Raw genomic sequence first — 27,624 nt, 5'->3', positions numbered from 1 at the left:
TTACCTGTTCATAAATTAAAATTTGATAATGCCATTCTTTACTTTCTTTTTCTTTTAAATTTATATGGTATCTCATTGAAGGTTAAAATCTCTGAACGTTGCATTTTATTTAACATTGTATTGGAAGATTTTAAATTAGAGCATTGGTGTTAGAATAAGCAATTCCTTTAAACTATTGCCCATTAAAATAAATATTTTTTTAAAAAGTCTCAGATTCCATATAAGAAGATAGATTTAAATTGCTCTCATAATTTCTTTTCTGTGCCAGTGGATAATTACGATAAATATGGATAAAAGACAGTTTGAGGGGAAACTGGAATAAATAATGTCTTACAGATATTTTTTTTCTCAGAAAGTTCTTTCTCAGATAGGAAAGAAAAAGGAAAAATGAGTCAAAGACAAGAAATTGGTAATGATGAGACAGCCACAGGAAGGAACCGTGGTGACTGTGAACTCAATTTATCCCTCCTTCACACATTCATTCAGTAAGTGTTCATATAATGACCCTTGTGTCTCTGTCACTGTGCTTGGAATAAGTTGTCTTTCTTTATAAAGTTTGCATTCTGGTGGAGGAAAAGAAGAATAAAATCAACAAGTGTCTAGTATACTATAGCTGATGGTTGTAAATGAGCCACAATAATTAAATCAAGGGCATAGTGGAGCATGGTAATTTTAAGTGATACTCAAGACTGAAAAGATGACATAAACTATATATACAAACTATATAATAAAACAAAACAATGGTATATTAAATTTCAAATGTGTGCACAGGCTCTTACTCCAGAGTATGACTTTAAAATCCTGTTCTTTTGCATGCTAAGTTTTAGGATCATGAGCAAGAAAAATTGCCAGAAAACTAATTTTCTGACTTGTAACCGGGGATAAGGGTAACACTTCACAGAATGGCAAGGAAGGAAATGAATTAACATGTAAGTGCTTGCAACAGTGACTGGCAATGGTAAGCAACTGTGCCGTCCTTATTATTCCTATTATTAATATAGTAAATCTGTATTAGGAAGACATGTGGATTTAGTATAGGAGGCTCTACTTTTCAAAAGTGGAAGTAAAATACTATTGTTTCATTGTTGAATGTGATAGTTAATTTACTATGTAGGTCATTGCAAAACTTTATCATATTCACTTGGAACAAATTTGATTCTTTTTATAATTTCTGAGAGAATAATAGCACAATAATAAAAGCAATCAAGAATGGAATACATACAATAAGCTAGATGAAATCAAAGCAAACTTAACATGACATTCAATATAAATGTAATTACCATATTAATAAATGCAGCCATTGGATGCGATTTTTAGAAAAATAATGGACATACCTCACACAAGAGGACACCCTCAACAGGAGCAAAATGATTTATTAGTCAATATCTTTGAAAAAGTAAAAATGCTAAGATGGAATTTAGTCATATTAAATGGTTAAAAATAAAGACAAGACAGGGCAGTTATTTCATAATGTTAGCAACTATATATAAAACTGGGCATAGTGGCGCATGCCTGTAAATCCAGAACTTGAGAGATTGAGGCAGGAGGATTTTTGCAAGTTTGAGACCAGCCTGGGCTACAAAGTGAGCTGAAGGTCAGCTGGAACCACAAAGCAAGACCTTGTCTCAAAAACAAAACAAAGCAAGCAGCAAAAAACAATAAAATTACATATAAAATTGAGACCAAGAATCTTGAAATAATAAATGCTATAACTTATACACACAGCTTTATTAATACCATGTCCTAGTCCATGTTTTAGGTGCTTGGGACATAGCTGTAAGTATACTGCTTCATAAAGTTTACATTCTAGTGAAGAAAAGACAAAATCAACAAAGAGTGAACTATACAAAGAGTATAGTAGGAGATTTTAACATTCTTCCATACGTGCTTGTTGGAGTGACAAGACAGAAGATATATATTTCAATAATATGATTAATAATTTTGAGTTAATAGTTTGGCATATGGCTTTGTAATCTATAAAAAGAAAGACTTTTAGTTTTTAAATGTTAAAGTGTCACTTATTCAAATGAAGTCTAGACTTCAACAAAATAAACAAACAAGCAAACAAATAAGCTCTCAATATATTTTCAAGGTAGAAAGTATACAGAGGTATTTAGAATCAATTGGAATGAACTTTGGCACTCTCTTGTTAGGATAAAAATATGAATAATTTATCATTGGCTCTGAGGTAAGAGATTAGGGTATGTCCACTAGCTGAGCAAGTGTGTGTGATCTGTCAGTCATGGAAATACCAGACACATGTACAGAAAACAGTTCCTAAGCTCTGTACCTGGGACCAATCAGAAAGCACTGTCTTCAATTCTTGTGTGAAATCAAATAGGTTTTTGACAGAATGGCCTAGATCTGATGTTAGCCTGAAGAATGGGGAAGAATGCCATTAACCTCATGGCCCCCATGAATTCTCTCTCAATGGTCTGCATAAGTATAAAACCTCACTAATACGTTTTTCACATGTCTTGCCCAATTCTTTGTTCAGCACACCAAGAACCCAGAAAGAATCACTGGAAAAGAGTCTGCAGGAGCCCAGAACTCAGTACCAGTTAACATGAGAATAATGTTAACACTACTTATACTGACAAGGAGTGGAGCTAACTTAATTTCTCATCTACAGAACAATAGTTCCATGAATTGTGGATCATGCACACAATATAAAACTATAGAAGTTGAAATGAAACCCATGATTATATACATGATTGCAATCATGGGTTTCATTTCAATCTATAAAATTAACCAAAAAGCAATTAAACTGTTTAAAATGAAACCGTATGGTGTTAATTTATTGAGTATGGTCTCAATTTATTGAGAGACATATACATGAATGATAAAAATTTTAAAATAAGAAACTGTAGGCTAACAGCTATTTTCTGCTTCTCGAATTGAAGACTATACAGATCAATTTCTTTGGTTCCCTAAAATAAAATTGGCATTAATAATAAAAATTGTCCAACTTTTCAGATATTTGAAAGATCCCCCCAAATTAGCATAAGATCAAAGAGTAAATAAATTCAACGCTTGGCAAAGGAAAAAAATAAGTATATCAAGGAGATCTGCCTCTGCCTGCTAAGTACCACCACCAGAAAGCCCTTTCTTCCATGTGCCCAGTGTGGGTTGAGGGAGATAGACGGATCACCTCTGCCTGCTGTGGGCCACCAAAAGGCCACATCCTGCAGGCAGCTGGCATGGGCAGAAAGAACCAGCAGATCTGCCTTCACCCTCAGGGAGCTGCCACCAGAAAGGTCCTTCCTGCAGGCAGCCAGCAGGAGCAAGGGCACACAGCAGGTAAGCCCTGTGTATCTGTAAGCCACCATTGGAGGCCCTTAGTTCCCTTAGGCAGCCATCACCCACTAACAGAATCAGACAAACACACTTCTGTGTGTCTGCCACCATCTTGGGAGTTCCAGAATGGACACATAGGCTGAGAGAAGCAGCCCCTCCTACATGCATCCCTGATCACCAGTGAAGCCACAGGGTAGTTGCATAGGTCTGGAGAAGTTTGGCTCCACATCCTGCGATTTCCCTGTAAATCTGGAATTAGAGGAACCCAGGTGCCTATCTCATCTCCCTACACTGCCTAGGGGAAGCCAACACAGGAAGTGTGTGGGGCCCCACAATCAGCTTGTTGGGAGGAACCCAGGAGAATGTTAAGAGGAAGAAGCAAAAGGCAAATTGAGACCTCTATCCCACACAGAATAAGTCTGGGAGATATGGTCAAGGAAGAAAACGGAAATCACACGCTTGAAATCTCAGAGAGGATAGCAATTGAAATAAGGAAATAACTTCATGAGGTTGTAAAAGTAGTCAAATTAGAAATAATGTCTCAGGTAAAAAAAGAAATCACAAACATACTGAAAGAATTGTTCAACAGTTCTAAAGAAAACATAGACAATAAAGAGGAGCATAGGAAAAATGATGGAAACCTTGAATGAATGTAAAAAGGAATTACAGTGCATGAAACAGATTCAAAGAGAGATGCAGGAAATTAAAAATTCAATCAAAAGCTGGAAAAACTGCTTGAAAGAGACTGAAGATAGACTTTCAAACCTTGAAGGCAAGATTGCAGCTAGTGATCATGAAAGGAAAGATCTCTTAAAAATAACATGGAATCAGGGATAAAAACTCAATGGCTGCAGGATGATGCAAAGAAGCATAACTTAAGAGTTATGTCTAGGTGAAGAAGTAGGGGTCAACAGAAATGAAATTAAAAGGGTATTCATAGAAGTAATAGAAGAAAACTCCCCAAACATGGGAAATGGATCTGGCAAGCAGATAAGTGAGGCATATAGGACTCCAACTAGCCATAACCAAACTAAATCTATCACCCAGACATATAATAATCAAGATCTCAGAAATTCAGCACAATATTAGAATATTAAAAGCTGTTTCAGAAAAGAGACAAATCACCTATCAAGGGAAGCCAATCAGAATCACAGCAGACTCAGCAACACAAACCATCAAGTCAAAAAGAGTTTGGAGCAAAGTGTTTCAAAACCTGAAAGAAAACAACTTCCAACCCAGATTGATCTACCCTGAAAAACTATCCGTCAAAATTGATGGAAAAATAAGATACTTCCATTATAAAGAACAACTGAAGGAATTCATGACTACCAAACCAACCCTTCAGAAAGTGGTAAAGGATATTCTAGAGAGAAATAAAGATGTCCATGGTTCCAGGAACAGCAGCAGAGGAGGATCACCAAACAAGACAGGCAGTTGAATGAAGGGGGAAAGTGGAGGGCCAACAACAGGAGGATAACAGGGCAGAGACAAACCAATGTATGCTGGTTGTAACCATTAAAGTAGACGGCCTCAGGTCAGCAATAAAAAAACAACACAGGGAGAGTGGATAAGAAACAAGATCCATCAAAACACTGTATAAAAGGAACACGTTTAATTGGAAAGGAAATTCATAGACTGAAAATCAGAGGAGAGAAAACAATTGTTTCGTATGACAGGAGACAAAAACAAAACAAAAAAAGAAAAGAAGAGAAAAAGAAAAAAAAAAAAGAGAAAGAGTAACTTGCCCATCAACCACAGAATGGATAAGAAGGATGAGGTATTTTCATGCAGTGGAAAGCTACCCAGCTACAAAGTACAATAATCTCAAGGCTCCTGTAGGTAAATGGACAAAATGGACATCGTGTTCATGGATGAAACACTTCTAACTCTTACCTATGAACCCTAGCATAAGAAACAAAAGGAGCTAATGGAATCCAAAAGCAAAATAGTTAACGTAAGATCAAAGGGGAGAAAACACCTGGGAAGGAAAGGTGGAAACTACTGTCAATTTCTTATTGTCTTCTCTTGAACTCTTACATTGTTTACACAATTTTGTTAGGTTTGGTTTTGTTCTGTCTTGTTTTGTTAGATTCTATGCTGTCAGATGGTAGAGGCAGCTATTTTGGATATAATGGGATGTATTATGATAATCATGGTTTCCTATTACATTGCTTTGAAGTCTTATAATGCTCTCATTCATTGGTTTGGTTTTATTCTGTTTTGTTTGATTTTATTATGTGTGATGGTATGAATAGCTATTTTGAAGAAAACAAGACTTGCTAGCCATTGCTGATTTGTTATCATCTTGCTTTGAAGTACTACATGCTTTTGTTCTTCAGTTTTGATTGGTTCTATCCTGTTGTGGTTGATTTGATTTTATTATGTACAATGCTATAGACAATTTTTTTGAGAAAAATGAGATATTATAGTAGCCATTGTTCATTTCTTGTTATTTGGCTTTGAAGTCCTGTAATGCTTTCATTCTTTTGAATGGTTTTATACTATATTGTTATGTTTGATATTATTGTGCGTAAAGGTATGTTCAACTATTCTGAAGTAAAGAGACGTTATGGTAGCTACTGTTGATGTCCAGTTGTGAAGTGCTGTGATGCTTGCATTGTTATGTTCTGATTTGCTTTTTTCTGTTCTCTTTTGTTTTATTCTTTTTAAAATAAAAAATTAAAAGAAGGAAAAAAGTATATCAAAGGCCATGTGATTTGTGAAAGATAATGTTGCTTAAAAGTAATCATTCTTACATACCTTTTACATTTACAAAAGAAAGTGAATGAATCAGAAATTCATTTTTAAAAGATAGAAAAACAAATTACTAATTTTAAGAATTCTAAGAGGAAAGCACATACATATGTATAAATAAAAATAAAATAAACTAAATTAAAAATAAGATAAAAAATTTAAAACAAATCATAATTGGTAAATAGAGTCAAGAATGAGTTGATAAAAATAAGTGAACCAATAGAAAATTTAAGATAAAAAGATTATTCAAACTGAATTGAGTATGAGAATTTTACAAAAAGTGCAGAGTAAAATCAGAAGAGATTTTATGTGTTTCAAAGCATACAACCTGAGCATTTCAATGATGTGAATAACTTTCTGAAGCAAAAAGTATTAAAACTGACTCAAGATGTAGAAAATCTTTCTAATATAATCATCAGGAAAGAAATTTTAAAACATGCCAATTATCTAAAAATACATGCCGCAAAGTCACATAGTCTTTGAAAATTGTTCATTTAAATGTTCCAGGAATAGCAAAGTATGCACTTTGCTCAGTGCTGAGAGCTCAGATGTGCACCTCCAGATCCACGCCACCCTTCTCCCAGCCGCCCTTGGCCTCCAAATGTGCTCCAGCTGAGGAGGCCCTGTGCTCTGGGCTCAGCGAAGTGGGAGTCCCAGAAGGGCACTAAAGCGAGGCAGGAAATGAGTTTGCAGTATTTACTTCTTGGTCTCCCCCTCTAAGGAGTGGCCTTGAGCCATCTGACACCTGGCTGAAGATCACAGGTGTCCTAGAGATGAACCTCATCATGTGGCTTTGTCATCACTGGTTCTAATAACTGTTTCCCCTTTCCCTCACAGGTCTAGGTGCTGTGGTGCAGCTTGTGGTTTACCTGTATCTCCCGCTCATCTCTCTGTGTACAGGAACTATTAATCTTTTGCAGAATAATCTTTTTTTTTATTTTAAAGAGATTAGGACAAAACAGGACAGAACAAACCAGATCAGAACAGAACAATGTAAGCAACACAGCACTTCACCACAAGACAATCCAATATTAACAGTAACTACCATAATGTCTCTTTCTTTGAAACAGTTGAGAATACCTTCACATACAATAGTATCAAACATAACAAAAGAGTATAAAATCATTCAAGAGAATAAAAGTATTACAGGACATTCAGAACCAAATAACAGAAAATGAACAATGGCTACTATATTATCTCATTTTCCATAAAAAAATTGTTCATACTATCACACATATTAAAATCCAATAAGATACAACATGATAGAACCGTTGGAAACAAAAGAACAAAAGCATGGTAGGACTTCAAAGCAAGATGATATTAAATCAGCAATGGCTGCCATAATGTCTTGTTTTCTTCAAAATAGCTGTTCATACCATGACACATAATAAAATCAAACAAAACAGAATAAAAAAATTCCAACTAATAAATGAAAACATTATAAGGCTTCAAAGCAATGTAATGAGGGACCATGATTTCCATAAAATCTTAGGTACTGTTACCATTTCTTACACTAAGGAAACTATACGATACTTATACATGTGAGTTTGATTTATTTCGCTTATGAGTATGCTCTCAAGTTGTGTCCATTTATTTCTAAATATCTCAATGTGATCATTCTTTATAGCTGAGTAATACTCCACTGTATAAAAATACCACAACTTTTTTATCCATTCCTCAGTTGATGGACACTTGGGTTGTTTCCAAGATCTGGCTATTACAAATTGTGCACATATATCACTGGGATATGATGTTCTCAGTTCTTCTGGGAATATGCCTAGAAGTGGAATAGCTGGGTCAAATGGGGCTTCCAATCCCAGCTTTTTGAGGAATCTCCAGACTGACCTCCACAATGGCTGCACCAGTCTACAGTCCCACAAACAGTGCAGGAGAGTTCCTTTTCCCCTACAGCCTCTCCAGTATTTGCTGTTATTGGTTTTCTTGATCCTGGCCATTCTTTTAGGAGTGAGATGGAATCTCAGTGTGGTTTTAATTTGCATTTCTCTAATGACTAATGATGATGAACATTTTTTCATATATTTATTTGCCATTTATATTTCTTCATCTAAGAACTCTGTATTCCTTTCAGATGCCCATTTTTGGATTGGGTCTTTGAATTTGGGGGTCTGATTTTTAAAAATTTTTATATGTTTTAGACAGAAGTCCTTTGAGGCACAGTTCACTAGGAATTTTTCTCAGTTTGTCGGTTTTCTTTTCACTATGTTGGAGGTTTCTTTTGACATGCAGAAAGTTTTTAATAAGATGTGATCCCAATTTTTGACCTGGGAAGTATTTCCTATGCAGTATGATTCTTGATCATGAATTCTCTACCTACCCCTATGTCTTCAAGATTTTTACCTTATTTGTCTTCCAACAGATTTAGTGTTTCTGTTTTAATATTCATAACTTTGATCCATTTAGATTTTAGTTTAGTACATGCTGATAGGCATGGGTCTAGTTTTAGTTTTCAGTGTACGGTGCAGACCCAGGGAGAGTTTAAGGTCATTGCTCTTAGTGGTTAAGTGCCCACCCAGCTTCCAGCCACACTAGTCAAGACTCTGGAGGTTTTGCAGGTCCAACTCAACCATGCCAAGTGACCTTCTTCAATCAGGGGAATTTAGGGCACTTGAGGTTAGTTCCAACACATCAGTGCTAACCCAGGGAGAGTTTTGGACCATCACACACAGTGATTAGGAGCCCGCCCAGCTTCCTGGAACCTTGAAGGTGGCAAGGGAGGTCCTGCCCTGGAACTCACCTCTGGCAGCCCCAGTTCCCTGGATTGAAAGAAGGTCACTGGGCATGGCCCAGTGAAACCTGCAGAGCCCAGTCTAGTGTGGCTGGAAGCAGGGAGGGCACTTAACCACTGGGAGCAGTGATCTTAAATTCTCCCCGGGCTGTGCTGGTATGCTGGAACTCCCGCAGAATAATCTTAATGTTTCTTGTTTGTACAATAACATTATAAACAAATCATTTAATAAAGTATCACATATAACATCAAAACCTGAAAAAGACGGTGCACAAAAGAAATGCAAACTAATTTTCATGTTTCATTAAGATGAAGATTCTCAATGAAATATTAATGAGTTGAAATTCTCTGCCGTCCTATAATAACTGACTGGAAAACAGCAGAGAGGTCACTTTCACAGCTACAACAGAACAAAGTATAGTATATTTAGAATCAATTGAAATGTAAAGTAACAAGTAGAAGCCTAAGAGATTTTACTGCTTCATGCCAAAGGATACTTGAGTGGATTCAGAGATACACTGTAATACTTGATGAGAAGGTGGTGCTATGTTTGGATTTTAAATGTCTTGCAGGACCCAAAGTTAGTGCATGGTTGTCAGCACTATGAGGTGGCACTGGAATACTCAGGAGAGAGGCATAGTGGGAGTAAGTTTGGACTTGACCTTGAAGGGGATATGAGGACCCCAGCCTTTTTTCTCTGTCTCTTTTGCTTTCCTCCATGAAATGAGCGGTCTTATTGGATTTGGTGCCATAGACTCAACACAGTCAAACGAATTGTGGACTGAAACATCCAAAATATACAATCAAAACTAATCCTTTGTCCTTTAAAGTTGATTTTCTCAAGTATTTTGTCTCAGCAATAGAAAGGTCACTGACACAAGTAGCATGGTATATCATAATGTTTAAGGTCTTGGTATCAAATTGGCCCAAGCCAGCATTCCAGATTCTCTACTTACTAGCTTTTAAAAATCCTCTAAACCCAATTTTACTACCTATGGGTTAGCAATAATAATGATACTTCTTGGGGATCTTATGTAGATACAGTAAGATAAAAATTTTAAAAGCACTTAGCATAGTGTCTTGAGATCATAAAAGCTCAAAAACATTGGAATGGCAGCTCAGTTTTCCTAATTCCATGGTAGTTTTAACAGAACAAATTGAAAAACAAATTTGGACACATAAAGATGGTCAAAACTCTTTGGCAAAGGATAATTATGACAATGTCCTAATAAAACATTTTTGAAAACACACTTAAAGGCTTATGGGAAGGCAAACAGAAGACACTAATACATGTAGGAATTTAATGCATCATCAAGAGGGTTTATAAAGAAATGATCTTGGGTCTTGCTATTGTTCTCCAGGTGCAGGAGAAAAAAATTGGTCAGATTCTAATTTCACAAAAATGTGGCATTGCTCTATCACATTGCCTGGGGAAATGTACATGATTTAAATTTCTTACTGAAATGTACCTTGTGGTACATTCATAAGTATTCTTTGACCTTATTGGTAAATTGTTTAGGTTATTGGAATTCTTAAATGATCTTTTCTGATATTTTAGAACAAATCTGCTTGGCTGGACACTTATGATATCATCATCATCATCATCAACATTGCCACCATTCCAACTTTGGAATTGATTGTTTCATGATGGATTACCGGGGGCTCCCTCTGGTAATCAGGGGCTTCTTGACAATGATGGAGTTAATTTTCACCCAGTGTTATGAATTAAAAACTGGTGGTCAACTTAATGCCAGCTGAATTAAATCAGCATGGTGCTGAGCATAGATGTTCCACCTGAGGAAAGTTGCCAGCATAAATAGACTTGGAGAAGAAGAGTGAAGCATTGTGGGTTTCTCTAAGTGTTGCTGTTTGAGCCATTGGTTCTCCTGGAGGAGTTCGTCAGGACTAGCTTCGTCAGTGTGAGTTCAACCATTGTTACTGAAGGAGCTTGGGACCTTGTTGGTGGAGTGACTGTGTTCCACTTTGGGGCAGCTCTGGTCCTTACATTGAGCATCACTTCCTGGATCCAGAGGGGAAGATATGTGCCATTTAATCTACAGGACAAACTTGTCAGGCTGGCTTTCTGGCATATACTTGACTGTTCTTATCATCAGAGGAGCTCGGGGCCTCCATGTCACTGAGGATGGCTCTGGTACTTTTCAGGGCAGCCCTGGTTCTTATTTTGAGCACGACTTCTTGGCTCCAGCATGGAACCCTCAACCTAATAGCACAGCTCCTTCACCCCTGGCATAGACTTTCTAATTTCCACCTCTGACCTTTGGGCCATTCTGGCACGGATCCATAAAACGGATGGGTGTGAATCCTTCTGGCAGGCTCTAGACCTCCAATTGGACTCGTGAGAGGCATTGTCATGAGCTCTGGGTCTTCATCTGGACTCATTTGGGACATTACTGTGGGATCCAGGCTCTTGGCTGAATATTCTGGGTCTTTAGTGTTGTGGACACATTTCCTGCACTTGTGTTTTACTCTCGGTGGCCATAATAAAATAATATTATAAATTCTGTGTCCTGATTCTAATTGTTCTCCTCACAACCCCTGACACCCAGAGTGATCCATTGCGCTGCCATTAGGATCCTCTTTTCCTGACTGAGGTGACATTTCATAGTTTTTGTCCCTTTTGTTCTGAAAGTAGTAGAAGCCTGGGGACAGCCCTATGGCTAGATCTCACAAATGTCAAATGGAGGGCTGAGATCATGTCATTGTAAGGAAGTAGTATTATTCAATAGTATGCTGAAGATACTAAGCCATCTAAGTCGTGGTATATTAAACTGAAGAGCACAGAACATTTGAAATGAAGGGAGTTGGATGTGTCATAGCACTGCCCTGTGGTCCTGGGGAAACCACTTTGCCCTTCTCTCAAGGCTTCAGCATCTTTTATGATTTAGGAGTGAGTGTTGGATGAGATTATGCGTGCATTTTTACCCTATGATTATTTCAATGTCTTTTTGTGATACTATAATACCTCTATGGTTTTTGTAAAATTACTTTAAGAAGTGTAATTTTCTTTTTCTTTTAAGCAATATATTACTGAGAGCCCCATAATATATATGAACAAAAGAAAAAGATCAAAGCAGAGCATGCTTGGTTGAGGGAATAACAGAGCCCTAGAGTCCCCCACAAATCGCCTCACCCCAAGACACTTGCCCCTGCCTCTCCATAGAGCTTCTCTGTGAGAAACATGGTCGTAAGCCATCGAGGAGGTGGACAGGGTGAGGAATGTAGCTCAGCAACAGAGCTTGTGCATACCACGTGCAAGCTCTAGGCTCAGCATTTGCCTCGCTATATTTAGAGCAGCAGGTTTGCTTTATTCATAATTATAATAGTTTCCTTTAATTGGCATTTGATTAATTGACAGAAATTTTCATAACAGGAAATATATTAACTCCTTAATTTAGGAATGTTTTTTATGATTTCTTGAATATGGGAACACCTGAATGAAATTGGCTATGACTAAACAAATTCATACATATACTATATACATGCATTTTACTTTGTAGATACAGTAGTTTGATTAACTTTTATTGTGTAACATTTACAGTTTAAAATCTACTAAGTGTTTTTAAATTATTTCTGAGAATGATTGGGTTTTGTTAAAAGGGAGGGTAATTCGGGGAGATGACATGATCAAAATATGCTATACACATGTATGAAAGTACCATATTGAAACAATAGTTTGCAAAATTAATATGTGGTAATAAAATTCTGAAATATTCAAGTTAAAATTATATTACAAATTAATGAATTAAGTATAAATTAATGTATATGACTGTGGCATCTCCATACATGCATGTATCATACTTTGATCATGTCCCATGGTTGTGTTTTTTAAGATCTATTTTAAATGAATTAAGAACTATGAACCAAACTTCAGAGGTTGAAATAGCATCATACTCCCAAAAGAATTTACAGACCAGACTAGTTAGTGCCACTGATGTGACTTTATATTGACCTTTGGAAGAAGAGAAAAATGTTGACAAAAGTTATAATAAGCTTAAATGAAAATGAACCTTAACTGGAATCTTAATTACTAAAGTAAGTGGACTGGAAAAGACTTCCCTAGTTACAACAGTAGTTAATTTTTCAAAAAGTATCACTGAATAAATTTACATTCATAATTTAGCTAGGAAAAACAATAGTACAAATATGTGGAGCCTTCTTGATTTTAATATATTACTTTCTGCACAGGTATATAAATGAGCAGGAAGGTGACTTTAATACAGATGCACTTGAGATTTTAATTCATTATCAGTCCAAGAAGGAATAATAAACACTTCAGATAAGCTGTGCTTTTCATATCTGTTCACTAATGAAATTTTAACTAACCATAGAAACGATGATAAGATATAAAATGTTGCCAGATTAATTTTTTAAATGTAAATTAAGGCAGTCAAGTAGTTTTTCTGCTAGATTTTCTGTAGAAAGACTTTTCTTCTTTTTATTAAATATTTTATCTTAATAAACATGAAGAATAATAAATATTCTAATTTGGAAAACTAAATCTCTTTCATTACTTTTATGACATATATACATGTACATAATAATATATATAATACTTATATATATAATTATATTAATATTATATTCATGTACATGTATATAATAATTCTGAAAATATACCTAACTTAAGTTGTTAGCCAACAAAGAAACTTCCTTATACTTTATATGACCTGTATGAGTTAAAAGGTCTCTTTATATTTCAGTTAGTTAAATAGAACTCTAAAAAGCAGATATTGGCCTAAAGCATTTTCATCAAAATTGCTTTTATTTAACTGTCAGAAAATTCAGTAGTAAATAAATCTTTGCTTCTTCTGCTGAAGTTTTCTTTCCTGGGGTTATTTTGAGCATTTGGACCTCTGCCTGCTGCTATGCTTCGGTAGCCCTCCTCTATCCCCCATCTCCTCTCCTCCCCTCCCTGTCTCAGGCGGTGGCTCCTGGGGACAGATTGGTCACTGTTAACTGCGAGGTAGATTATGCTCTTTGGCCATACGGATGACTGGGAATAACAACCTCCATATCCAACTTTTCCTTTAGAGTGTTACATAAGCAGGTTGACTTTATTTTTCAATAAATGTGTTACTGAGGCAAGAACACAAAATCTCTGTGACACAGAAAAGGCAAAACAACTTTGCCACATGTGTCATCCTTTCATTCCTTTCCTTACTTGGAGCTTTTTATTGAGAACACTGTGCAAGCCTTCTCGTACAGTCTTCAAACTGGACTGTAAGTGGCTTTGGGAGTTTGCAAGGAAAGTAGGGGGACAGTTTCCTGGATCCTCAGTTTCCGCGTCTTAACGCTTTTCCTAAAGCAAGGCTTAAAGCTCTCCTGCATGTTCAAGGTGATTGTCTTTTGCAGCTTCCTTTCATAGTGGCTCCCTTCTCTCTAACAGTTATACCCCACACCCAAACCTCATTTTACTAACGTGCATTTTCCCAGAGTGTAAAAAATTCCAAGCTACTTAACCAAAGAAGGTCCGAGTGTTGGTTGAGGGCTGTCAGTGTTCAGATCTCAGATACCTTGTGACTTATCTGGGGGTGAGCCTGCCTACTCCATTGCGTCCAGTGTCATAGAATATCATGCCTTTCTTGAGAAGGTGCCCTGAGAAGTGGATTTTCCTGTTAGAGATAAGAGATTGTTTACAGCTATTTCCAGCAGTCATCCTTGCACTGTGCTATTAATTCAAAATAGTCAAAGGAGTAAAAATTAGATCGCTGATTTTTTTCTACATGGAGCTGAAATTTGGGGGCTATCAACTTTTTTGAGACACTGGGTAAAATTTTTAAATGAACAGCTTACACAATTCCTTTCAAACTGGAGTTCGGCACTTTCTAAAGTAGTTAAACTTGTTTTCTCAAATCGCTTCATAAAATATTTATCCTGATTCCAGTTGGGCTAATTTTGTTTCATCTATAAAATATTTAATGTTTTCTACTTCCTATTAGCAAAAATAATTATATGCCCACTTTTGGACAAAGTAATTTTTAGCAGTGAAAGTCATTTCTTTCATAAAATTTTCAGGGATTTTTGGTCAGAGGGTTTTTTGTAACTACATTTTTATATAGTTCTTACAGAATGAAACCAGAGTTTAATTCATGAACATTTAATATTTACTAAATACTATAACTGATTGAATGCTGTTCACTTTATAAATAACTCATAATTTCAGTTTCACATAACAATCCTGCAAGATTGGCATTTTTATCATGTTTTCAAGTTACAAGCAAGTAAAGCTGGGCATGGGGGTGCATACCTGCAATACCAGCAACTTGTGAGTTTGATGCAGAAAGATCAAGAGCTTAAGCCCAGTCCAGGCAACTTAGTGACTTATCAAGACCCTGTATCAAAAGGAAAAATAAAAATGTATTTGAGACACATTCAGTGTCAAGGTCCTGGGATTCAATCTCTAGCACTGGAAAAAGAAAAGAAAGAAAATGAATATTTTATTTTATTTTATATCATTTATTCATTAGATTATATTAGAAATTTTAGCCTTCCTGATTTTTAGTATTCTAAATTACAAGATCTGATGTGAATTAATTTCTCAGTGAGTTTTACATTTCTAAAACTATAGAAATACTTTTATTGAGAATAAAAACTTTGAGTTTGATTGCTTTTTCTAGATGTAACTAAACGATTCTGCTTAAATTGGTTCCATGGTAGATTTTCTCCACTAATTAAATGATTTAATTCGGCAGTTCTAGATTTTGGTATCTTTCAAAAATGTACTATATTTCATATTTCAGCTGTCCTTCCTGGTTGGATATATTGAGTGAGGTTAAACACCTTTAAGTGAAAGAGTTACAGACCTAAGGCTGGTTGGTCACTGATGACCTCTAATGATCTTCATGCTTTTCTCCCCCAGAAACTAAGAATACTGGTGACTGTGTAGATGGGACAATAAAGCCCCTTGCAAATGAGTTGTTTTCTTTTCCTGTGTATTCAGTGTAACTGAATGGCATCTTAATAAGTTGTCCATGTATATACATCATTAGAAATATTTTTGATAATGACCACTGGGTGATATTTTAGTATAAAATTTGTGCAATTTGAAGATTTGAGTGACATTGCCATAAGAAAAGTTGTTTCATTCCCTTTCACTTATTAGGTGATCAGTGTTCATTGTGTATATCTATAAAATAAAAATAGTTTTGATACTGAACTTTTTTTCTTTCTCTCTTTCTTTCTTCTCTCTCTCTCTCTCTCTCTCTCTCTCTTCTTTCTTTTCTTTCTTTCTTTCTTTCTTTCTTTCTTTCTTTCTTTCTTTCTTTCTTTCTTTCTTTCTTTCTTTCTTTCTTTCTTTCTTCTTCTTTTGAATCCAGGGTCTCACTATGCAATTCAGGCTGCCTTGAGCTCATTTTGTAGTCCAGATTGGCCTTAAACTTGCAACTGTCCTCCTGCATCAGCCTCCAGAGAGCTGGGATCGTTCTCTCCCTTGTGGTAAATAGTAACCATTCATAGGTGCATCCACTAAAAGGAAATAAGTTAGTTCTATTCATATTACTGTGAGATACATTTTTAATAAATTGTGTATTTTACCTTTAATAATTACTTATCATATTTGTCATATAGTTCTTACATATAATTCATTTTGCTTTAAATAATTCTTTGTAGATATTTCTTTAGAACAATTTCTCACACTTCTAATCCTTAATCCTCTGGGAATTTGAAGCAACAGGATCATGGGTTTGAGCCTGGCCTGGGGGACTTAGCGAGAGTAGCTCTGTGTGAAGACCCCGGTTTTGTTTGCCACAAAACCAGATCAGACTAGACCAGACTAGGCTAGAACAGAAGCAAACCAAAACAAACTGAGCTGAACCAAACCGAGGCAACAGAACACTTTCATGGGCATAAGAAAAAATATTTCACATATTTTTGCAGTGAAAATGGTTGATACAATAATCAATAAAAGGCTTTTTAGCATAAAAACCTATTAAGAAAAAACTAGATGGTGAAATGAAATGGAAAAGTTCCAAAGAATAAAGATACTATATAAAATCAGAAAAATGTTTGCTTATTTTTAGATGGGTAAATCTAGATTATTTAGATATTATTGAATACATCTAAAAACCTGATATATTTTATTAAAAATGTAAATACTTACAATGAGTCTGAAATCCAGCCAACTGTTTGAACTTTTAAAGGCAAATCGTAAACATCAATTTAAACCTGTGCAAATAAACACATACTTTTCCAAAATTCTTTTGGGGAATTTAAGGATTTGTCAGATGAAGGTCTCTTCTTTAAGGGACCATGTTCTTTTGGTGACTACTTTTAATGTCTTTTTTTCCCTTGCAGGAACTATTCTTCCTCAAAAAGGAGCGTAGGCCCTTGGTTTTCAAGAAGGAACTGTACTAAGGCCCTGAGGAACAACATTAGATTGAATACTTGCTTTAATATACAAGGTCAATTTCAACTTCCTGCTCCAGCTTCATTTATGACCTTGTACTCTGGCCCCAGCAATGTCTCCAGATTCCTACCCCTCAGACTGCTGCATCTCTGTGATGGTTGGTTGACTGTGTCAACTTAGTAAGTAACACCCAACTAAATTGTTGGGCACAGTTCTGGCTGTGAAAGACCCATTCTAGGGAGGACTATGGCCAGTATGCTATAAAAGGGAGATGAACAAGGAAGAATGGTTTCTGTCTTCTTTGGAGGACCTGCAGGCTTCATCATAACCTTGGACATCATCTCCAGGCTTCCAGTACTGACCTTTCACCCTTCTACCTCAGGGCCCTTAGCCCACTGATACAGACTGACACAGGATGCTACATTGAGCCCCAGGCCTTCCACCTGATCCTTCAGATGCCCGGTGTGCAGACAGACCTTTGCATTCTTCCTCACTGGGCTATGTGGATGGCCATTGTTAGCCCATCTGTAAATTCTTACATGTTCGCACATCTTGCATTATATCTGTTCCTCCAGTAAACACTGACTTGTATGTTCCCTTTGACTGTATCATGTACTTTTAGGTGGCCTGCCTTTGAGCCCTATGTTTCTTGGGCCTGTAGTCATATCCTCTCAAGGAAAAACCCAGAAGAAGTAAGAAATTGACATTATTCAGAATATAGCAAAAAGGAGAGCAATGCAGGTTTGAGATGAGAGTATTCTGGCAAGGAAGTTTTGTCCTAGATTTTCAAGAAGGAGGATGCAACCTATAGATAAGATGATCATGGAGCTTGTTGATTTTATAATCAGAGGAAATCCCAGGTTGATGAATAGAAAATGTAGTTATGTTTTAAAACTGCTTTTAAAAAGTGTAAAAACCATTCTTTCATAGTTCAGGGCTGTAAACAACAGGCCTTGGAAGAGATTGGGTTTGCTGAGCCCTATGCTTCCTGTTCCCCATGACGGTTGGTTCTCAGACTCCCCAGTAAACCTCCTGTGGAGTTTACCTTTGTGTCCAGTTGTTTTTTTGGGGTATGAACAGTTCAGTTGATCAGTTATGAAATGAAGAATGAGCATGTTCATGGTCTATTTTCTAGTCTTGCCACACATAAACATGAAGTCATCTTTGAATGTTAGGGAGTAAGGAGAAAGTGTGGACACTGAGTTTTGTCCAAGTTACATAGGGAAAGTAGAGGGAGCCCTTTCCCTTTCCTAGAATGCTTAGAGGGAAGAGGTTATGAAAAACAAAGGCAAAGAAGATTAACTGTCTCTTTTCCAGAATCACAGGGTTTAGGTCAAGTTCAGCATTGGTACCACTGAAATGTATAAACCTTTAGGTCACTGTGACTTTATCATAGTCGTGCTCCCCAAGAAGCAAAGCCTGATACAGAGATTTTCATGCAGAGTTTTTCCTGAGGAACTTTCTTGGGATCAGCATGAACTTTCATGGGATAACAGCTCAGTAAAGCTATTTTGGAGGGAGTGGGGTCCAGCAAACTAAATCTGATCCATGGCCTGTTTGAAGATAGTCCTGAGCTAAGATAAAGAGTAGTTTTTACGTTTTTAATGTGTTGTGGGAAAAAATTAAATACCAAAAGCAGATGACCTTGTGTGGCCTGCAAAATCTAAAATGTTTTCTTTCCAGTTTTTTCTAAAAAAATTTTGTGATTCCTGTGTTAGAATGGGAAAGCAGGGGCTGGGGATTTAGCTCAGCGTCACAAGGGCCTGCTTTGCAAGCGCCTGGTCGTGAGTTCGATCCCTGTACTGATAAAAATAAAAAAAATTAAAAATTAAAAAATTAAAAAATAGAATGGGAAAGCTGAACTGAGGATGTACTCCTACCAAAGCTCTCGGTAGTCCTGAAGGGAGCTTAGAAGCTGGAATGAGACTGCAGAATTGTCTTGAATTAATCCAGTTAATCCTGGGTGCTGGGACTTCCGCCATGGATGAGTCTTTCAATGTGGGCTGCCCCTGGGAAGTGAGCGTGGTCATAGTGAGACCATTCACATCCGCCTGGCCAGGGTCCCAGTAGCTCCAATCTTAGAGGTGGTGTGTGTGGTGGCAACATACACTGCACAAGCCTCTCTAAATTTCCCAGGAGGGGTTAGTTCCTCTCCTGTGTTTTCTCATGGTATAAGAGTTATAATGCTACTTATTATGCAATTTAGTTCTTTATAATTCCTTACTCACCCGGGACCCACTCAGGAACAAGAATATTATCTTATTTTCTTTTTGTGCTCCTAATGCCTAACTGAGGATTTGACACAAAGAAAGAACTTAATAAATATTAACCAAGTAAATAAATATTCTTGCTTTTCATGAGACTGAAACATAGGAAGTAATCTCTCCTAGGAGTTTATAGACTAAGTCAATGCAAGGGCTTTTTTAGAATTAGATTTTTTGTGAACCAGACCTGATTTGCTTTTCATGAAATGTTTGAGAATGGATTCAAAAAATGCGAAGGCAAGAAAAGCAGAATGCACATGTTTAATCACACACTTGGAGATGGAAATAATTTTCCTTCTGCCTATGTGTCACCTTCTCAGAGTTCTGACACTTTGTAGCATGTGGTCTATCCAGCAATAGTAAGGGTATCTGCCAGATTCTCATTAGCTTCATTTATCTCTACCTTCCAGACACAAAATTTATCATTTCCTGCCACTCTGGGATAAATCATTCTATTCCTCTGGCCCTGTCTTAGACAGTTCTTAAATTGTAAGATTAGGAATTCCGGAATTCAGAGGCTCGCTTCCCATGAACTGGGATACTATATTTCCATGTTTTTTATTTTGTATGTTTTTATTTTTTGTTTGTTATTTTATAGGAGCAGAACAGATGCTAATTTCTCAGTTATTGCATTAGTCATCTTTTAATTGCTGGGACAAAATCCCTGACATATACAGTTTAAAGGAGCAAAAGGTTTATTCTGACTCATGATATCAGACGGTTCAGTCCATGGTCAGCTGGTCCCAAGGCAGAAGCATCATGGCAGAAAGAATTGGTGGAGGAAAGCTGCCATATTCATGGCAACTGGAAACCAAGTGAACAAAGGAGAAGAGCAGAGAAGAAAGGGGAGCATAGGTCACATATCATCCCCGAGATCATCCCCTCATAATCCACTCAGACATTCAATGTCTTTACTAGTATGTTTTACTAATCTCCTCGGCACCTCTCAAACCAATCCAGTTACCAATCAAGATTAGTCATCATGTAAAGTTCTCTGTTAAAATTAGTATCTCCGCATAGTACAGAATAAAGTAATATCTGAAATATCATCTTTAAATTATAATAACTATTGCTGTTTATAGGAACACCAGTTCTCTGACATATAGTTGTCCCTTTGTCTTCTTAGCATGGCATTATCAAAATTCTGAGCTCAGAAGAGCAGAGATGATTACTTGTACTTCAAAATTTCACAGTTCCTGGCACAGAAGTGTTTTGGGAACAATTAAAGAAAAATAATTTATGGAAAGTAAATTCTTTAACTTATAAGGCCAGTGCTATCAACTGCACGCTTTATACTTTGCTAGGTCAGCAGCAGATGAGTACAGCTTGAGTTGCATGTTCCTGTGTTGTGCAAGCTTCTGGAAGAATCTATGGTTGATGTCACATAAACTTTTTTTCATGATAAAATGGTGGGAAAGGGCTATAATTTCATTTGAAAGATAGCATTTATTGATTTCTAACTCTACATTTAGATGGATAATCATGGCAGAAGGATTGGAAGGGGATCTTTTGTATTTTATGGATTTCACAAAATATTTCTTATCAATTTAATCTTTCCAAATGCCTTTTGGCTTCGGTGTATAAATACTATATTTTAGTTATACACTTGGAATGTTATTGTATATATTTTTAGTCTGGTTCTAGGGATGCCCATAGTATTTTCTACTGCTACAGTATGAACTGTGGAAATGCACCATAACTTGAGATAGATGTAAATTGGTTGTCTAATATTAAGTTTTATACTATCTATTCTTTGTGTAAGAAACTCTAGTGCATCCCAAGAATGTGTGTAATCGTATGTCAAGAGTGCCAAAGCATTTCCAATACCTATTCGAAAAGTGTCAACTCATTTTCTGTTATACTGTCATTTCCCAGAAAAATATCACTAATAGTTTTACAGCTAAATTCCTTCTAATGCCACACACAATTTAAAAAGAAATGGATTCTACCTTTGTAGTTTTGCTTTTTCTTTGACATACTCATTGAACTATAATAAGTAGAAATTAAAAATGGATAGTTCAGTAACTTTCTTGCCACCAGGAAAGCAAGCGAGGCAATGAGAGACATGAACAAATTCGAGAATTAAAATGCAGAAAACTAGAGAAGCAGGAAATTTATGAGCTCTCCTGTGAAGGAAATTTATAAAACATACATTTGTGGCAAATTGGAGTGTGGCAAAATATACTTGTGCTGTTTTTACCTTTATGGTCAGGCTTACATAGCATTTGGAACTGGTAAGAAATACATGACTTTTGCGATTTACTCACTAGGACTCTCTATCACTTATAAGTCCTGGATGCTTTTGATTTCTCCTAATTAATGCATTGATACCAGAGGCAGCATTTAAAAGCCAAAGTCATTTTACCAATCACCCTCAGGCAAAAGAAGAGAAAGGCTTGCTTTTTAATTCCAGCTGGTGCTTGTCTTGAGGAATTCATGCTGACACATCAGTGGAATTTCTTATTTTTTCAAACACACCCAGTCTTCAGCTTGGTCTTATTACTTCACACAGCTTGTCATTGCATGAGGTGGAAATGATGTAGGCAGGAAGGTGAAGGAAATCATATTTGTGGGCTTTAAATTCACACCACCTTTCAACAAATAAAACCTTTTTTAAATTTTTGCTTCCTTTCATTTTAGATTTTTGCCCTTTTACTCCTTCTCCTTGTCTCCTTCTCCTCCTCTTTGTTCTCCTCCTTCTCCCCTCCTCCTCCTCTTCCTTCTCCTTCTGCTCCTCCTCCTCCTCCTCCTCTTCATTCTCCTCCTGCTCCTCCTCCTCCTTCTTCCTCCTCAAATACTGGGGATTGAACATAAGGCTTTTGGATATCCCATACCATCATTTATTTTGACATAGGCTATTCTGGTTTATTTGTGGTTGTTCCGTTGCTTTTCTTGTTTGAGTTATTTATTCACACATGTATGCATTTTTTAAATTCCTCATAGCTCATTTCCGTTTTTCTTTCCTTAATAGCAATTATGTCTAATATATTTGATGTGTATTTAAAAAAAAATCTATGTTCTTGAGAATGTGCATGTTTATTTGCAAGCATCTCTTTTCAAGTTTTGCATTTCTTGTTGTGGTAGAAATTGCTTTGTGTGTTGCTCTTTTTACCAGGAGATGATCCACCCATGTTGCTCTGTGTTCATCTGGGCCATCACATCTGGCTATCTGTGGTACTCCTGGGTATGTATCAGCCACACTTACCTGTTCATTCACCAGTGATGGATTTTTAAATTGCTACTGTCTTCCTGTGTCCATGAACAACACTGCTTTCTTACTTTTCTCTTATTACTGCAACAAACTGCCTGATGCCCAAAGTTAAAAGAGGAAAATTTTATTTAGCTCAAAGTTTATAGAGGTTTCAGCCCATTAATCGGTTAGCTTCAAAATGGTGCTTTCACAGAAGAGAACAGTTCCTGGTAGGCAGATAGTGGCAAAGAAACAAGGGGCAAGACAGGCCTCTTTCTGTCCCTCGTACTGTATGCAGAGTACCAGGGTTAGGGTGATGCCAAACCAATCAGTGGGATGGTTTAGTAATCAGCCACCCTTAATCCTAGCATTGCACCATGAACAAATCACACACCCCAGAGCCAACCACCTCTGAAAAAAACCCATCTGTGACTGCCAGAGGCTTTGGGGAGACATCTGAACAGAAGCTGTAACAACTACAGTGAACATCTCTGTACAGGTTTCCTTCCAGATAAGTATGAGAATATTGGAAGCAAATAACTTTGGTGGTGTCATAGTGCATGCCAATAACTAAAGAGTGCCAGGTTTACTATTTGACTACTGGACATTGATGGCACATTTTCTTTAAGACAGTAGCCCATTTGTCTTCCCCACCAGTGACATGGGTTTACACACACACACAAACACACACACAGATAGACACACACAGGTGTGCACACTTGCACACACATCCTTACCATGATTTATTTGAGCCAGCTTTTAATTTTTTAAAAAATATATAAAACTAGTGGTAGTTGTGCACTGACATTTCTTTGATGACCTCATTCTGCCCCCCTACAGGTCACTGAGTTTTCTGTTTATAAACTTTGTTGTATATAGTACCTTGCTCATTTTTCTATTAGGATTACTGTAGTCTTCTGTTCACTTAAGTGGTTTGTTGTGTCAGTGTGTTTGTATATTAGCAGGAAAGGATGAATGAACTGCTTATAACTTCCAAATCAAGACTTGAATAATTTTACCATCCTCAACCACAGAATATTCAAAGATCTGTTTAGAACATTTTAAGAGCCTACAGTTAAGATGAGGTACTAAGAAATTATAGATCATTTCCTTTTTTCTGGTGCCATCCAGTTATAGCTAACATCACCATATGAATGGGTATAGAGCCATTAGGACCCTTTTAGGACAAATTCTCCCGAGTCAGCAGAGGGAAAAGAGGAATTGAGATTGGCACTCTAGTAACACTGCCTCTGTCATATTGTAGTTAGATGCTCTATCGCATTTTGAGCTTAGAAATAAAAGGGAAGGTTATACAAAACACGAAAGTAACAATAGGCTCCAGGAGTACAGCATTAGTTAAAATTTCACACTTTAACAGAGGAGCATTCAAATTCTTTGGAATTTGTTGCAGGTCACCAAACTATAAATGAAGAGACAAAACTATATGATGATTAAAGCCTTCAAGTTAAAGACCAAACCTCAAAGCAGAACAAACAAAACAGTAACAACAATAAATAAAACAAAATAAAACACCCCCAAACAAGCTAAGTTTAGTGATGCATGCCTGTAGTTCTAGCATCCTGGGAATCACAGCAGGGGAGTCTCAAGTTTGAGCTAGCCTGGGCAACACAGTGACTTAGCAAGACCCTGCTTCAAGATAAAAAATTAAAAAGGGACTGAGGAGCTACTTATGAAAGCTATGTTCCTATGTTCCATATTGAACCTATGTTTAATTCTTAGTACCCCACAATGGCCCTCCCCTGCAAAAAATTATGAAACTCTTCAGACTCAGAAGTTCACAGGTGATCCACCAGCAGGCTTGAACATACATTTTTCAAGGTAAGAATGAATTCAGCCATAAGGAAACATCCAGAGAAAAAGCAGATTCTTTGCAGAAGACTCTCTATTCTAGAATGAGGTACAAACAGAAATTCTGAAGTGGAGATGGGAAATAATTCACTAAGAAACACGAAGATACTACTGAGTGCCACTAAACACATATGATGATTATAGAATTTAATTTTTTAGCAATACACCCTGCTTTGCAGCCTGCGGTCACTTTGTTTGCCAGTGACAGAGCACACATAGTTTCTGGGTTGTTCTCTTGGGTGGGCTTCCCAGGTCTGAAAGGAGAATGTTGCTACATACCAACAAGTTCACTCAGTGTCCGCCACCATGCCAGTCTCTGAGCTAAGGATGGCGATTGCCTGCCATTAGAGTCACAGGTCACATCTCCAGGGAATGAAAAAGTAAAATTTTCCAATTAGTACATCCTAGTTGCACTATAAATTCTTCTCTAGTCATATGAGCTTGGAGTTTGAACATGGTGTTTGCATAGCAAGAACACTTTACATATTCTAAAATAAGAATAAAAAGTGACTAGGGAGATAAGAACAGTATGGGAAGAATTATATTTATGTAACAAAATTAATTCAGGAAAGCTGTTGCATTTATAACCTAGAAGAAGTTGTCCTTTTCAGGGAAGCTAACAGGGACTAGAATATATGAAGAAAATTCCCTGAAAATCTTCCAAATAAATCTTTGATATAGTTCTGCACAACATATCTATTTACTAAATTAATAACATTTTTTTATTTAAAGAGAAAAAAGAAAGGAAATAAAAAACAAAGCAGTAAAAAGGTACAAGTAATACAGAATTTCAAGACAAAATATACAGTAAGAAATCACTAGTTAATAGGATACATATTGTCATCTTAGAAACAGTTGTCCAAATTATAAAATTAAAGCATATAAAGTGGACATTCATACAGTGAGATTGCAGACAGTTCTGTTCCATGATCCAACAAAAGCGCAATAATAATAATAATCCTACACACTCAAACATGCATGCAGTTATATCCTTTAGACCACCTTCCTTTCCTCTCTTTTTTACAATAACAATTAGACTTTTTGGGTTTTATTACTCCCACAGTTCTTATTTTTTTGAAGAGAATAAAACCAAATGTGACTAAACAAAACAGAGTCAGAACAGAAGGATGGGCATAGTACACGATGCAAAAATAGAATACCAGGTGATCAAAAGTGGTTACCATTGTGCCTCTTGCTATTTTTACAAAGAGTTGCCCATACCATCAGGTATAATAGAATTGATCAAAACAGTACAATAACATTCTTAAATGTAAAGAGATCATATATATCTAGCGGGGGACAGGTATTCAGTTCTTTAAAATACAACTCCACAAAATAAAAGCCAGAAAATAGGAAGTAAGAAATCTTTTTCAAATGGATGGAAGAACAAGAGATGGACAAAGGGGAAGAAAGGGAAGAAAAGGGAATGAAAAGAAAATTCAAATAAAATAGAAACAGATTTTGCAAATGGGAAGAGTTGGGAGGAACAGGTAATAATGAGTGGGATGGAGACAAAAAGACTTGGGATGTATTAGGTACCTGCACCAACTCCCATGCTAAGTGTAATCATCATACACTGAAAACAGGTGCTAATAAAAATTAAAAAATAGTGAAAAATAAAGCTCCATAAGGTGTCAAAAATTCTTTCAGGTCAATGTGTGTCTGATATCTTCCATTTATCCCTTCAAATTTAACTTTTTTCCCAGAGGGTCTTCTCAGGCTGGCAAGGGCCCTCCGAAGAAACCTGCACCCCTTCTCAGTGTGCTTCAATAGCTCAGCCCCTCCACTTCCTCCACGTTTCTGACAGCTGCTCATTAATCTGGGACTAAAATATGGGATTTCATGTAACTTCACTGCTTCCTGTGTTCTTACTTCAATTATCTTTGTTAGTAATAATTTCATTATACTTTCTTTGAATTATTCACTTTGTCATCTGCTTCCTTTAGGGATCCAGATTTATTAAATTTGGAAGACAAATCTTGTCCCTGGAATCTCCCTAAGAAACTTATGTCCATTTGGCATTCATAACACATCAAGAGAGACTTGTCAGGAAAATATAGAGATTTACGCTCTATGTTCAGACACTATGAAAAACCTTTGAAATGTGAAGCTGTAACTTCAAATCAGAGGCATCTATCAATTAGAACCCTGAAAGGTGGAAAGCTGGGGAAATTCTCTTCTTGTGGATATCTCTTCATTCCCTAGCCATTTATTGCTCACACAGAATATGTAAGACAGCTTGCTGGCTCTGCAGATTTACAGCTGGAAAAGTGCTGTAGAACTTACTTTCTCATTTTAGTGCTGAAAAAATCCTCCCCATTTAACAACTGGAGCAACTGGGTATCAAAGAGGTCACTTTTAATCTTGCCTAATATCAAAATAGTAATTGATAGAGACTTAAACTTGGACATTGTGACTCAATATTTTGTAGATTTCCACTACGTGAGGAGAAGTAAGATGGACATGTATTTCTAGTAATCAAAGTGCAATGAACAAGTACCAAGGTAGAGTTAGAAATAAAATGTATTCACATTTAGGGAGTGTAGAAAGTACTTCATTTCTGGTAATCAGAGCAGGCTTCTTGGAAAGCTACTGGAAGTTCAGTGGAGTCAACTTAGACAATAGAATTAATGGAATACTCAGATCACCGAAGACCTTGAAGCTAAGCTAGGGGATTTGAAATGTGTTTCTTAGTCAGTAGATATTTTTAAGAAGTGTTTCATCGAGATAGTGGGTAATAATAGGGACCACATCAGTGGATATTCAGTTGAAGTTTATGGAAATGGATTTGGAAAAGCTTCATAGAATAAGAAGTGTACCAGTTACAAAATTTGATGGGTAAGAATAAATAATCAAGGGAATAAGTAAAAAAGCATCTTCAAAGATAGAGAGAAGTACTACCTAGCTAATTAGATTTTAGAAAATGGACAGGAAAGTTAAGAATGCTTTCATTTTTGCTTGAGTTATGGCAAGATGACAATTCAAGAGTAGAAAAGAAGGTTAAGCTGTGGGAAGGAGGGAAGACTGGGGAAAAAAGAAGATACTCAGATCTAGAAATGTTGTGTGGCTTGGGCTAGCTGGAAATATGTAAATAAAGGTCAAATTTGATTGGAATCGTCCATATCATTAGCAAATATCT

This window comes from Cavia porcellus, unplaced genomic scaffold, assembly GCF_034190915.1.
Source record: "Cavia porcellus strain 051 isolate PalLab524CR breed Dunkin Hartley unplaced genomic scaffold, mCavPor4.1 scaffold_27, whole genome shotgun sequence".
NCBI lineage: Eukaryota > Metazoa > Chordata > Mammalia > Rodentia > Caviidae > Cavia > Cavia porcellus.
Note: the sequence above shows the minus strand (reverse complement) of the source record.